Source organism: Tachyglossus aculeatus, chromosome 9, assembly GCF_015852505.1.
Source record: "Tachyglossus aculeatus isolate mTacAcu1 chromosome 9, mTacAcu1.pri, whole genome shotgun sequence".
In the NCBI taxonomy this organism is placed as follows: Eukaryota; Metazoa; Chordata; class Mammalia; order Monotremata; family Tachyglossidae; genus Tachyglossus; species Tachyglossus aculeatus.
Window position 1 is genome coordinate 34,094,087 of NC_052074.1, and position 14,673 is coordinate 34,108,759.

Consider the following 14,673-nt stretch of genomic DNA (forward strand, 5'->3'; position numbering starts at 1 on the left):
CCCATTGTTGGGTAGGTACTGTCTCTATATGTTGCCGAATTGTACTTTCCAAGCACTTAGTACAGTGCTCTGCACTCAGTAAGCGCTCAATAAGCGCTGTCTGTCTCCCCCTTCTAGACTGTGAACCCATTGTTGGGTAGGTACTGTCTCTATACGTTGCCGAATTGTACTTTCCAAGCACTTAGTACAGTGCTCTGCACACAGTAAGCGCTCAATAAATGCGATTGAATGAATGAATGAATGAAGTGATATGTCCAGTGTCACACAATAGATGAGTGGCAAGCCAGGATTAGAACTCAGGTCCTGTGACTCCTGGCCCAGGTTCTTTCTACTAAGCCACACTTGCTGACCTGGAAAGGTGTCAATTATTCAGTGAATCTGGATCAGTTGACTGAGGACCAGGGTGACACAAGCCATTTGCAACCATCAGTGCCCAATACGCGGCTCATCAGTAGAACTCTGTGCCAAGCCCTGTACCAGGTTCTTGGGAAAACAGACTAATCTTGATCACCATGTAAGGACATTAGAAGATTCTGGGACAGATGCAAAATTATGTACAGTTAGGTGCGAAAACGGGGCTGGAACTGGCTATTAAGGATTATATTGAGGGAATGGAAAAATGGATGAGGGAATAAAAAGTTAGAACACAATGTTCTGCCATGGTGTGAATTTTCACCATGGGTTTTACTTAGAATGTGGTTGAGGAATTAGGGGACATTCTTCCAACACTACAAGCCTTTTTGGAGACTGCACGAAATGGCTTCAGAAGAATTGCAGTGTGACCCAGTGGAAAGAACATGGGCCTGGGAATCAGGGGCTCTGGGCTCTAATCTAGGCTCTGCCTCTTGTCTGCTGTGTGACCTTGGGCAAGTCATTTAACTACTCCGTGCCTCAGGTTCCTCATCTCTAAAAAGAGGATTAAATACTTGTTCTCTCTCCTACTTGGACTGGGAGCCTCATGGGGTTCAGGGACTGTGTCTCCCCTGATTGACTTATATCCACCTTAGTGCTTAGAACAGTGCTTGACATATAGTAAGTGCTTAACAGATACCATACAAAAAAATTTGTGAGCATAGACAAATGCATTGTTGGGCATCATGAGCACCATAGCATGAGTTTTCCTTAATAACAATAATAATAATAATAATAATAATGGCATTTATTAAGTGCTTATTATGTGCAAAGCACTGTTCTAAGTGCTGGGGAGGATATAAGGTGATCAGGTTGTCCCCCGTGAGGCTCACAGTCTTAATCCCCATTTTACAGATGAGGTAACTGAGGCCCATAGAAGTGAAGTGATTTTCCCAAAGTCACACAGCTGACAGTTGGTGGAGCCGGGATTTGAACCCATGACCTCTGACTCCAAAGCCCGGGCTCTTTCCACTGAGTCACGCTGCTTCTCAATGCAAGGTTTTGCAAAGAAAGCAACCTTCACAATAAAGAAGAATGAGGTGTATTGAGTGGATATCAACGTACAGGTGTCTGTGACTATAGATGTGAATATGTAAGTGCTAAAGAGCTAGGTGGGATGGCACCGTCAGGGAAGGAAGAAATAAATAGTCGTGGTCTGCCTCTGGAGGAGCTGGGACTTCAGAAGGGCTTTGAAGCTGGGGAGAACTGCAGCCTCTCAGGCTTAAATCAATCATAGTTATTGAGCATTTATTGTTTACAGAGCACTGTACTAAGCGCTTGGGAGAATATAATATAACAGAGTTGGTAGACACATTCCCTACTCATAGCAAGCTTAGGGAGAGAATTCCAGGCAGTGGGGAGGGTTAGAGCAAGGTGTAATGAGATGGTGAGCCCTTAGGTCAAATAGTTGGTGCCAGGCCATGAGCTACCCAGCCAGTTGATGCTCAAGTCCCAATGTATACAGCTTATCTGACCCTGCTGAGCCTCCTGGATCCGCAGCTCCTCTCTGAAAGTGATGGATGGCTAGCCTTCATTTGGCAAGTGAAGGAATTAAACCTTGAAGGGGGAAGGGGAAAGCAGAAAGATGTCAAGCCAACAGCAGGATCAGCAGGATCACTTCTAACCAGCCAAACCATGCTGTGTTCACACAACAGTTCTGGAAAAATCCCCCCCATCTCGCTTGTGGGCAAACAGCTTTTCTGGGTTGCGATCAGTTTGAAGAAACGATTGGCAGCTACTGTGCTCATAGAGCGGGGCTGGGAACCCTATGGCTGGAGAGCTAGCTGTGACCATTCTTAGAATCGAATGCGTCTCTCGAGCACAGGTGTCCGACCACCCGCGGACATGGTGCTGTGAGGCTGATGCCATTACTTTGGCCTCCACAACAAGTAGCTCTGCTGGAAGTTGGGCAGGAAGCTGGGCAGAAAGTTGGATAGGAAGGAGCTGGTTTGAGCCATAAAGAGGATGGGGTGATGTTGGGGGGACCGAAGTTGGCGGCTCTGTGCCTCACTGGAGGGCAGAATGAGCTCTAACTACTCTTGTCCACCCCTGGGCCTCCTGAAGTAGGTCAGTCTCCCCGGCTCCCTGGGGACCAAGAGGAGCATGTAGCAAAAAATGGCCACAGGCAGGCTAACACCAAGCAGGGAAACAGAAGGCAAGGGCCCAAGACAGCCGCTGTGGTAATGGTAGCGGAGAACACTGTTGTTTCCCCATCTGTAATTTATCTTAATACCTTTCTGCCCCTCTAGATTGTAAGCTCCTTGAGGGCGGGGATCGTGTCTACCAACTCTATAATATTATACTTTCCCAAGCGCTTGGTATAGTGCTCTGCACCCAGTAAGTGCTCAATAAATACCACGTGTCCTTCAGGACCTAGGGTTCCCAGGTCATGGACAGGGATAAATATGCCCACATTAAAGCCCCAGGAAGAACAAACCTTCCATAGTGCCATCACCAGGAGGAATAGAAACATGCCACGGAAATGTGTACTCAGTTGTGAGGAACCTGAAATTCTGCTTTTCTAGTCACAGCTCCCTAGCGGCTTTTGTTTTTATTTTGCGTATTGTGTATTGTTCCTTGTCTCTTATGCTCTTCCAATGTTTTATTGTTTCATTGCTCCAGTCCTCCTCCCCCTCACACACTCATAGATTTTTATCTCCTCGACAGACATAGTCTGTGTGTAATTCCCACCTGCATACTCTTTCCCAGTGCTCAGTACAGTGCTCTGCATGCAGGAAGCAGTTAATCAGTACTATTACTACCACTACTGCAACCAACAAAAGTTGTGGGTTCACAGTTAGACGGAGAAGGGGGGACTAAGTGCTACCATCAGGGTTATTTTCTAATTCAGTTCTCTGGTTAGTCTGTATAATTATAGAAAATGCTAAATCCGGCTCGAATCTACTGGGTTCACAGCTCTCACAGCTTTATACCTTCATTTTATAACAGATTATAAGGCACTATGTTGTGCAAAGAAAGAATGGTAACATGCAGATTTACCAGAAGACAGATTATACTCTCCTATTAGAGTATAAATTCCTTGTAGGTAGGAAACATGTCTTTTCCATCTGTTGTACTTTCCAAGAGCTTAGTACAGTGCATTACACTCAGAAGGCGTTCAATGAATACCACGCCTCCTTCTCCTCTTCCTCCTCCTCCTATAGATTTCTGTCCTTTATGCTCAAAGTGTGCCACTGATGAGACTGTAAACTCCTTGTGAGCAGGGATCAAGTCTACCAACTCTATTATATTATACTTAATACAGTGCTCTGCACATGGTAAACACTTTCTAAGTATCACTGATGGATTCACTAGTGTGAGTGTGTGTCTAAATAGGCCAATGCAGGACTCACAGTTTTCTCAACAGTGTGCCTGAAAACAGAGCACCTTAACCCTAGGCTGTAGTGTTTTTTGTTCGCAGTGCCTGGTGCTGTTTCCCTCTTGCCTTCTTTACTGAGGATTCTTTGGAACCTTTGCCTGAAAAGAACCACACCTTTCCTGATGGCAATGTACCCTACTAATCCATCTATGGTAACTCACTCCCAGTTTTCAGCTGGGATACAGTATTGCCTGAGGCTGTGTTTCTCATGTCCTTAAAATGCTTCCTCTGACCTCCTTGCTTTTGTTTAATCCAGAACTCCCTCTAGATTTTCCATGTGAGACAGGGACTGTTTCCAACCTGATTAGCTTGTATCTATCCCAGCACGTAGAACAGTGCTTGACATAGTAAGAGCTTAAGAAATACCATTATCATTATTATTATTATTATTATTATCAGACTGTAAGCACCTTTTGGTCAGGGAACATGCCTACCAACTCCATTGCATTGTACCCTCCCAAGCGTTTAATACTGTGGTCTGCACACAGTGAGTGCTTAATAAATTATATATTAATATATTATTATATATATGTTCACAGTCAATTGTCCACAGTCCACCTTCCCACCTCTTCATATCTTCCCCTCTGTAGGGAGGCTGTGTTGGCATGAGAATCAGTCAAGAGTATTTATTGAGCCTACTAGAAGCACAGTACTGTACTAAGTGCTTGGGAGTGAAAAATACAACAGAGTTAGTGACACATCCCTCCCCTCAAGGAGACAGACGCTAGAATATTTCACAGGTAAGAGGAAGAAATAAAAAGTACTATGTATATGAGCTAGCTCTTAGTAATAGGCTACATAAGATATGGACATGAATGTTTCAAGAGAATAGATTCAGTGCTGTGAGATTGATTTGACTCCAGGATTTTGCCATTTGTGACCTCATTTTGCCTTTGGATGCTTCATATTAGGGCCTGGGTTCCAATCCCAGCTCCGTCACTGGTCTGCTATATGACTTTAGGCAAGTCACTGAACTTCTCTGTGCCTCAGTTACTTCATCTGCAAAAAATGGGGATTCAGTACCTGTTCTCCCTCCTACTCAGACTGTCAGCCCCATGTGGGACCTGATTATCTTGTATCAACCAAGCGCTTAGTGCAGTAAGCACCTAACAAATACCACAACTATTATTATTATTATATGGCCCATAAGTGATTCTCATGGAAATTTATGGACTCAAATGTTGAATCCATGGGGAGGAGTCCAGAGTTGAGGAAAGCTGAGGAAGCACCTGGTGGCACTAAACCTTTCATGGAATCATTTCTACTCTTGTAACCAGGTCTTGGCTTCAACCAGCGATTTCTTGAGCACCCCCCCCCCCCACCCCAGTCATCCACCTCACAATCTTTCACAACTGTAAAGAGAACTGCTATTATTATAATAAAGATGTTTTTGGTAAGTGTTTGCTATGTGCCAAGCACTACCTCCTGCCTCTGCCCACTTCAGTCTATACTTCACTCTGATGCCCGGGTTATCTTTCTATAGAAACTATCTGGGCATGTCACTCCCTTCCTCAAATATCTCCTGTGGTTGTCTATCAACCTTCGTATCAAGCAAAAACTCCTCACTATTGTTTTCAAAGCTCTCCATCACCCAGCCCAGCCCACACACTTCAATCCTCTGGTACCAACCTTCTCACTGTGCCTCATTCTTGCCTGTCCCACCATCAACCCTGGCCCATGTCTTAATTCTGGCCTGAAATGCCCTCCCTCCTCAAAACTGCCAAACTAGCACACTTCCCCCCTGCAAAGCCCTACTGAGAGCTCACCTCTTCCAGTAGGCCTTCCCAGGCTGAGCCCCCCTTTTCCTCTGCTCCCCCTCTCCTCCCCATGGCCCCCATTCACTCTCTCTGCTCTACCCCACTCCCTGCCCCACAGCACTTGTGTGTATATATATATATTATATTTATAATTCTATTTATTTTATTAATGATGTGTGTATATCTATAATTCTATTTATTTATATTGGTGCTATTGATGCCTATTTACTTGTTTTGCTGTCTGTCTCCCCCACTTCTAGACTGTGAGCCCATTGTGGGTAGGGATTGTCTCTGTTGCTGAATTGTACTTTCCAAGTGCTTGGTACAGTGCTCTGCAGACAGGTAGTGCTCAATAAATACAATTGAATGAAGGAATGAATAAATGAATGAACTGCGGTAGATGCGAGATAATCACATTGGGCACCATCCCTATCCCACATGGGTTCACAGTCTCAGAGGGAGGGAATACGGTATTTCATCCTGTTTTACAGATGAGTACACTGAGGTACGGGGAAGCGGAGTGTCTTGCCCAAGCGCACGAGCAGGCAGAGACAGGATTAGAACTCATGTCTCCAGATGGCCAGGCCTGCGCTCTTCCCCCTAGGGCAGACCACTGGAGAGTGAATTACACAGGCCCACAGCCAGACAGCTGCCTGAACTCTATGGATTGCCTTTCCCAGAGGAAGCAGCACCTCACTTTGAGAGGGGGCAAAAGGGGGGTCAGGAGGTCTTTGCTTTCTAAAGGCCAAATCAGTGGAAGTGGCCCTGAGTCCCAGGGGGCAGAGGAGTAATCTAGAGACCCCCTTTCAGCCAACGAACCAGGACTCGGAGACAATTTAAGATTTTTCCGGTCCCTGCTTGATTGACAGCTATTGACATTTGTTAGCCCCATTTTTGGCAGTTTTGTGGAGTCCGCTGTGACTGCTGTGCTCATTAGAGAGGCTTGGTACTGGACCGATCCCAGCCGCTCAGCGCTTGATCCCTGGGTCCGATAGAAGCGGCTCCAGGCCCTTGGCTCCCGGAGCCGTAGAAACAACATGCTGGCCAGGCCCCAAAGTGTGAATCACTGGCAGAGGCGGTGGGGGAAAGCTGGCTTGGACCCTTGCTGGGCTGTCAGAGTGTTGCAACGGCAGTGACGTTGTTCCACGAACGTTCAGTGACTCAGGCATGAACGGAAGGTCGTTCAGAAGAAAAACGGCCCGATGGAATGTTGTTTCTCTGTTGGGTAAACGTTTCCAGGGGACCACTTTGACTTTGCTCACCCAGGGAAGAGAAGCAGATTCCTACAGACCTGGGGGGGTTGATTGAGAAGGGTGACACGTCAGCTTTCTCAAATATTTCAGAACTCTTTTGGATCAACCCCAAATAATCACTTCCTATTTAGGAGATTGGAAGCATCTAGAGATCAGGTCTTACTCTCCTCTGACTGTCTCCCATGGGCAAAACACAGCCGCCTGCCCAGAATGGGTGTTCAATACGGTATCCTGCACATACCAGATGATTTGCACATTATATCCTCAACTTAATATACTGTTCTTGATGAGGAGCTTTAGTTCATTTGAAAATCAATTAATGGTTGCCTTTCACTCCCAATTTTAATTACGAGGAGGGGTGAAGGTGAAGAAAACCCTCCCCATCCCCCCCGCCTTACCTCCTTCCCCCCCCACAGCACCTGTATATATGTTTGTACGTATTTATTACTCTATTTTATTTGTACATATTTATTCTATTTATTTAATTTTGTTAATATGTTTTGTTTTGTTGTCTGTCTCCCCCTTCTAGACTGTGAACCCGCTGTTGGGTAGGGACCGTCTCTATATGTTGCCAACTTGTACTTCCCAAGCGCTTAGTACAGTGCTCTGCACAAAGTAAGCACTCAATAAATACGATTGAATAAATACGATTGAATGAATGAATGAATGAAAACATAGTTTCTTAGGTAGTTGAATTTATTTCATGTTTTTCTGACAGTTCCTATGAGGGAATTGAAGAAGCAGGGTAATTTAGTGGAAAGACCATGGTATAGGGAGTCCAAGGAGTCTTTCTCCCTCTCTAGACTGTAAACTTGTTATAGGCAGGGTAAGTGTCTACTAATTCTGTTCTATTGTATTCCCCCAATTGCTTAGTACAGTGCTCTGCACATAGTAAGCACTCAATAAATGTGATTGATTGATTGATTGACCAATCTGGGTTCTAATCCTGCCCCTGCTACTAGTCTGCTATGTGATCTTGGGCACTCCACTTCATTTCTCTGTGCCTCAGTTTCCTCATCTGTAAAAGGGGATGAAATATCTTTTCTCCTTCCTCTTTACAATGTGAACCCCATGAGGGAAAGGGACTGTGCCTGACCTGGTTATCTTGAATCTACCCCAGCACTTAATGCGGTGCTTGGCACATGGTAAGTGCCACAAATGGTATTGTTATTATCGTTATTATTATTATTATTAGGGAGATTGAGGCCATGCCCAGCCTGTAGTGACCAAACCTCTTCCAGCCACAACTTAATTGAATCTTAACCCCCTAGCAAATCCACAGAGAAGTTCACAAGCCACTTGTCACTGCAAAGGGGAACTTGGAGTGGAGGACGGATGAGAGATGAGCATTAACATTCTTAGAGGGATGATTACCAAGTAAAACCCAGAATATTGGTACTGGGGTGGAAACCCATATAAGTTTATTAATATTAATTATTAATATATACATATTAATGATTGTGGTGCATTTATTAAGTTCCTACTCTGTGCCAAGCACTGTATTAAGCACTGTGGTAGAGATGAGATAAGCAGGTTGGATGCAGTCCTGGTCCCAAAGAGCAGGATGGCACAGTGGATAGAGCAAGGGACAAGGAGTCAGAAGGTCATGGGTTCTTATCCCAGCTCTGCCGCCTGTCTGCTGTGTGACCTTGAGCAAGTCACTTTACTTCATTAATGGTTAATAACCACCATTATTATTTTCTTCTCTGTCCCTCGGTTACCTTATCTGTAAAATGGGGATTGAGCCTGCGAACCCCACGTGGGACAGGGACTGTGTCCAACCTGATTTGCTTGTATTCACTCCAGCATTTAATACAGTGCCTCGCACATAGTAAATGCATAACAAATACAACAGTTATTATTATTATTGAATCGACAGCCTTAGTAGGAGGGAGAACTGAGGTCCAAAGAAGTGAAGTGACTTGTTCAAGGTCACATAGCAGGCAATAGACTGCAGGTTCATTGTGGGCAGGGAATGTGTCTACTGACTCTGTTACATTGAGCTCTTCCAAACACTTAGTATGTTGCTCTGCACACAGTAAGTACTCAGTGAATACAATTGATTAGTAAATGTGGCAAACCCAGAATTAGAACCCAGTTCCTCTACCAGGGCCATACTCTATCCACTAGGTAAAGGGGAAGGGAAAGAATTAGAGTTAGAACTCTGCAGAACTAGAGAGGGATAGAGCCAGCCCTGAGCTCTTGCCCATTCCTAGGGGCTGGAGGAGTGGTTAGATGATGGAAGGAAGGAGGTGATGATTTCCAGCAAGTGCTCTATCACCCGTGGGATAGATCTTCTAGAATAGATAATGGTGAGGTGGGCATACACACTTTCCTCTTACTTCCCTGCCACTGCCACGTTGCCAGGGGCCCAGCCGAGGGGGAAGGGAGGAGGGGCTGAGGTGGACCAGAGCCTTTAAGGACCAACCAGGTGAGCCACCCAGAAGAGAAACTGTGTGCTTCCTTGGGAAGAAGCTTCTCTTGAGTTTTACTGATATGAGACTTCTTGTTTTTGCTTTAGTCGGGTCTTGACATTCTGCCAAGAGATGAAAAAGATCCAGCCTGAAGCAGCTGCTCAGACATCATTGGCGAAGGCCCTGCCTCTGCGAGGATCATGAGAGCTCCTACATTTTTTTTGATGGCATTTATTAAGCGCTTACTATGTGCAAAGCACTGTTCTAAGCGCTGGGACGGTTACAAGGTGATCAGGTTGTCCCACAGTCTTAATCCCCATTTTACAGATGAGGTAACTGAGGCACAGAGAAGTTAAGTGACTTGCCCAAAGTCACACAGCTGACAAGTGGCGGAGCCGGGATTTGAACCCCTGACGTCTGGCTCCAAAGCCCGTGCTCTTTTCCACTGAGCCATCCTGACCATCCCCCCGGTACACCCGAGTCTTCCAGCTGGAGAACCTCTAAATCGAATCTGTTTCCTAGCCTGCTTTTTCCTCACAGACCCATTCTACCCCTCTTTCCTCCCTGGGCAAGCCCCACTCCCTTGCCACCACACACTCAAAAAGAAAAAGTTTCCCCTATGACAAGCCCCCTCCCACCCCTGCTGCAGTGGTTTCCTGGTCAGTAGCTTAATGCATATTTCATCACTTCAGAAAAAGCCTGCAAAGACACCAACACTTTTGGACAGCAGATATTAGTTTGCCATTCAGTAGCTACCTAAAAAGCGGGTGGGGGCACAGCAAAAGTCCCCCACACCAAAGGGCTCACAGAGATACTCTCTCCCATAAATGCAACTTTCACTGCTAACCTGACCAGTTGTCTTGCGATGCTGATGATCAGAGGAGGACTTGGCAAGAGAGTGTGGATGGCTTTACGAAAACCATCACCTGACAAAACACCAACTTAAACACAGGTTCTACTGTTGGATTTCTCATCCCTTTATCTCTAAGCAAAAGTCTCATGTGTGCATGAGTCGTTGGATTGCTGAGATCACATTTGAGGAGTCCTCTTTAGAGATTCACTGTTTTCCCCAAATGGGAAGGGACTAAAAGAGAGGTCCTGAATGCAAACACCACTCTCCAGAGACCCAGACACACTGAATCATTTGGGACCCACATAGATAGAATCCTACCACATACACTGCCACCTATGAAAAGAGGTCTTATTTATTTATATTAATATCTGTCTCCCCTCTAACCTGGAAGCTCAGTGTGGACTGGGAACGTGTCTATCAACTTTGTTATATTGTACTCTCCCAAGCACTTAATACAGTGCTCTGTACACAGTAAGCACTCAAAAATACTGCTGATTGATTGATATGTGTATGTGTGTATGTAAAATATATATATTTCCTTATCTTAATCATGATAAAAGTGACAACAGTGACCACTTATTTAAAGACACATCTCCTCCAAGAGACCTTCCTTGACTAAGCCCTTATATCCTCTTCTCTCACTCCCTTCTGTGTTGCTCTTGCACTTGGATTTGCTCCCCTTAATCATCCCTCCCTCAGCCTCACAGCACTGACATAAATATTAGTAATGTATTTCTTTATATTAATGTCTGCCTCTCCCTTTAGACTGTAAGCTTATTGTGGGCAGGGAACTTGTCTGCCAGCTATAGTACTCTCCCAAGCGCTCAGTACAGTGCTCTGCACATAGTAAGTGATCAATAAATATGTTTGATTGATTGACCACCGACACATAACTAAATGACTTGAGCGTTGCTGAAAGATCAGGAACTTCCTATTTTATAGATGAGGAAACTGAGGCACAGCGAAGTTAAGGGATTTGCCCAAAGTCAAACAGCAGTCAAGTGATGCAGTCAGGATTAGAACCCAGGAGATCAGCTTCCTGCTGGTCCTATGAAAATCCCTTTACCAGTGAAACAATCTCTCTTCTCTGCTAATGGTCAGGATTCATTGTGCATCTCTATGGTGACTTTATATCAACAGGGGAATAGGTAGCTGTCTTTTTCCAAAAGGAAATGAGAAACCCAGGCCGCCTGGGTGTTTTCTCTCATTTGAACAGTCATAAAACTCCTTCAGCAGCTGTTCTGTGGGTTGAAGCCACACCCCATGGAAATGGAAGCTGCTCTTTCAGAGACAAATAGATCAAAGTCAACACCTAAAAACTGTGGGTCCTGGGATCATTTTCTTGGGCTTCAGTACCAGGTGCAAATACAGATTAGCCATGCATAGAACTTTGGTTGTTGGTTTTTTCATGGTATTTGTTATGCATTTACCATGTGCCAAGTAGGTACAAGTTTCATCAGGTTGAAAACAGTCTCAGTCCCAAATGGGGCTCATGGTCTAAGTAGGAGGGAGTAGGATTGAATCCCCATTTAACAGATGTGGGAAATGAGGCACAGAGAAGTTAAGTGATTTGCCCAAAGTCATGCAGCAAGCAATTGGCAGAGCTGTAATTAGAACCCAGGTCCTCTGAGTCCCCAGTCCTGGGTTCTTTCGTCTAGACTACCTGCTTCTTTCTGTTATGGGCCACTCTGGAGAAGGGTCCCAAGATCAATGATGTGGTTAAAATGATGGCACAGGGCACAGGGGAACTTTCTCAAAGTGTGCATGGTTGGAATTGACTTCAATCTAACATATTTATTGAGGACTTAATTTGTGCAGAGCACTGTACTAAATGCTTGGGAGAGTAAAATATAACAGAGTTTGGTGGGGGTTTTTTTTGTGGTATTTGTATTTCATGCTTACTATAAGCCAGGCACTGTACTAAATGTTAGGGTAGGTTCGGGCTAGGGGGTCAAAGATCATGGGTTCGAATACCGGTTCTACTACTTGTCTGCTGTATGACTTTGGGCAAGTCACTTAACTTCTTTGTGCCTCAGTTACCTCATCTGTAAAATGGGGACTAAGACTGTGAGCCCCCCATGGGACAACCTGATAACCTTGTATCTACCCCAGCGCTTAGAGCAGTGCTTGGCACATAGTAAGTGCTTAACAAATACCATTATTATTATTATTATTATTGTTATTATTACTACATCATAATCAGGTTGGGCACAGTCTCTGTTCCCCATTGGGCTCACAATCTTAATTCCCATTTTACAGATGAAGTAACTGAGGCACAGAGGAGTTAAATGACTTGCCCCAGGTCACACAGCAGATGAGTGGTAGAGCCAGTTTTAGAATAATAATAATAATAATAATAATGGCATTTGTTAAGTGCCTACTATGTGCAAAGCACTGTTCTAAGTGCTGGGGGGATACAAGGAGATCAGGTTGTCCCAGGTGGGGCTCACAGTCTTAATTCCCATTTGACAGATGAGGTAACTGAGGCTCAGAGAAGTGAAGTGACTCACCCAAGGTCACATAGCAGACATGTGGCGGAGCCGGGATTAGAACACATGACCTCTGATTCCCAGGTCTGTGCTCTGTCCACTAGGCTATGCTGCTCCTATAGTTTGTTTGTAGACACGATCCTGCCCACAATGAGTTTACAGTCACTACCACTGGCCCCTGTAGATGTGTGGGAAGAGAAAGGAACAGTGAAGGAGCCCAAACCCAACCTGGCCACAGCCTGCCAACTGGCTCCTTCTCCGCTACAGGAAAGTGGGTGCCTCTGCTCTTCTGTAAGTTTCTGAGGGTCTGGGGACTCTGCCGCCAAATGATCTCTGCCCCCCAACATGGTTCAGATCCCTGGATTCTGACTCTGTGGGACTCTCTGCCATTCTGTCATTCTGTACTGTTTGGGACATGTTAAGTTTGAGGTGATGGGAGGACATCCAATTAGAGGTGTCTTGAAGGCAGGAGGAGATGTGAGAGAGGGCGATCAGGGGATGATTTGTATATTATCTGCATAGAGATGGTAGTTGAAGCTGGGGGAGTGAATGAGTTCTCCAAGGGAATGCGTGTAGATGGAGAATAGAAGGGGACCCAGAACTGAACTTCGACGGACCCCACACAGTTAGGGGGTGGGAGGCAGAGGAGAAGCCCACGAAGGAGACTGAGAATGAATGGCCAGAGAGATAAGAGGGGAACCAGGAGAGGACAGAGTCAGTGAAGCCGAGGTTGGATAATGTTTCCAGGATAATCAGGCAGGAGAACACTTTCTTACACTTTCTCACTATACCTCGGTCTCGTCTATCTGGCCACCGATCCCTCATCCGTGTCTTGCCTCTGGTCTGGAATGCCCTCCCTCCTCATATCTGACAAACAATTTACACTCCCCCCTTCAAAGCCTTACTGAAGGCACATCTCCTCCAAGAGGCCTTCCCTGACTAAGCCCTCCTTTATCACCCTGACTTGCTCCCTTTATTAATCCCCCCTCCCAGCCCCACAAGACTCATGTACAAATCTGTAATTTATTTATATTAATGTCTGTCTCCCCCATCTAGACTGTAAGCTCACTGTGGACAGGGGATATGTCTGTTTATTGTGGTATTGTACTCTCAGAAGCACTTAGTACAGTGCTCTGCGCACAGACTGACTGACTGACTGACTGAGATTGTGAGCTGGGCTGTCGTGGAAGAAGAGAGTGGAATAGGAGAGCGAGCTGATGGAGGTATTTAAAGCCAATGACCATGATGCAGAGGAAGTATTAAGTAGCCACTGAAGGTATCTGAAGAGTAGAGAGATGTGTGTGGAACAACATTTTAGAAAAATGGTCTGAGCAGCTAAGTATAAAGGGGAAAGGTTTGGAGGCAGGGAGGCCAGTGAGGAAGCTGATACAGCAGTCTTGTCTTATGCTGAGCCCGTTGTTGGGTAGGACCGTCTCTACATGTTGCCGATTTGTACTTTCCAAGCGCTTAGTACAGTGCTTTGCACACCGTAAATGCTCAATAAATACGATTGAATGAATGAATGAATGCTGTTGAGTCATCTCCAACCCATAGCAATGCCATGGACACATCTCTCCTAGAACACACCACATCCATCTGCAATCATTTTTGTAGTGTATCCGTAGAGTTTTCTTGGTAAAAATATGAAGGTGGTTTACCTTTGCCTCCTTCCGTGCAATCAACTTGAGTCTCTGCTCTCGACTCTCTCCAAGGCCACTGCTACCCAGCACAGGGAAGTTTTGACCTGTAGCAGATTGCCTTCCATTCTCTAGCCGCTGCCCAAGCTAGGAATGGAATGGGTATGCCTCTGCTTGACTCTGCCTCCCATAGTCAAGACTGGTAGAGGACTGGAAACTCTCCAGTTGTGACCCTGAGAGGGCATGGCAGTCTGGCTGGGCTATAAAAAGCATGTCTGAACCAGAGGGGTGGTCCATTGATTGTCCATTGGTCAATGGATTGATTGATTGATGGAGAGACGGGGTGGATCCGGGGACCGTTGTGGATGAAGAACTGGCAGGATTTAATGCCAGACTGAGTGTGACAGTTGAAGGAGTGGGAGAAAAGCTATGCTGATACCACTTAGCACTGAATATACCTGTGGATGAGCAGGGGTAGAT

General features: G+C 45.5%; 1 non-coding gene across 1 annotated transcript; it reads right to left on the reverse strand.

Annotated features, from left to right (window-relative positions):
* Window positions 1-14,298: 14,298 nt before the first annotated feature.
* On the reverse strand, window positions 14,299-14,436 carry LOC119932765. Its single transcript, XR_005452499.1, has one exon. It is a non-coding gene; the product is annotated as a small nucleolar RNA SNORA7 (small nucleolar RNA).
* Window positions 14,437-14,673: the final 237 nt, after the last annotated feature.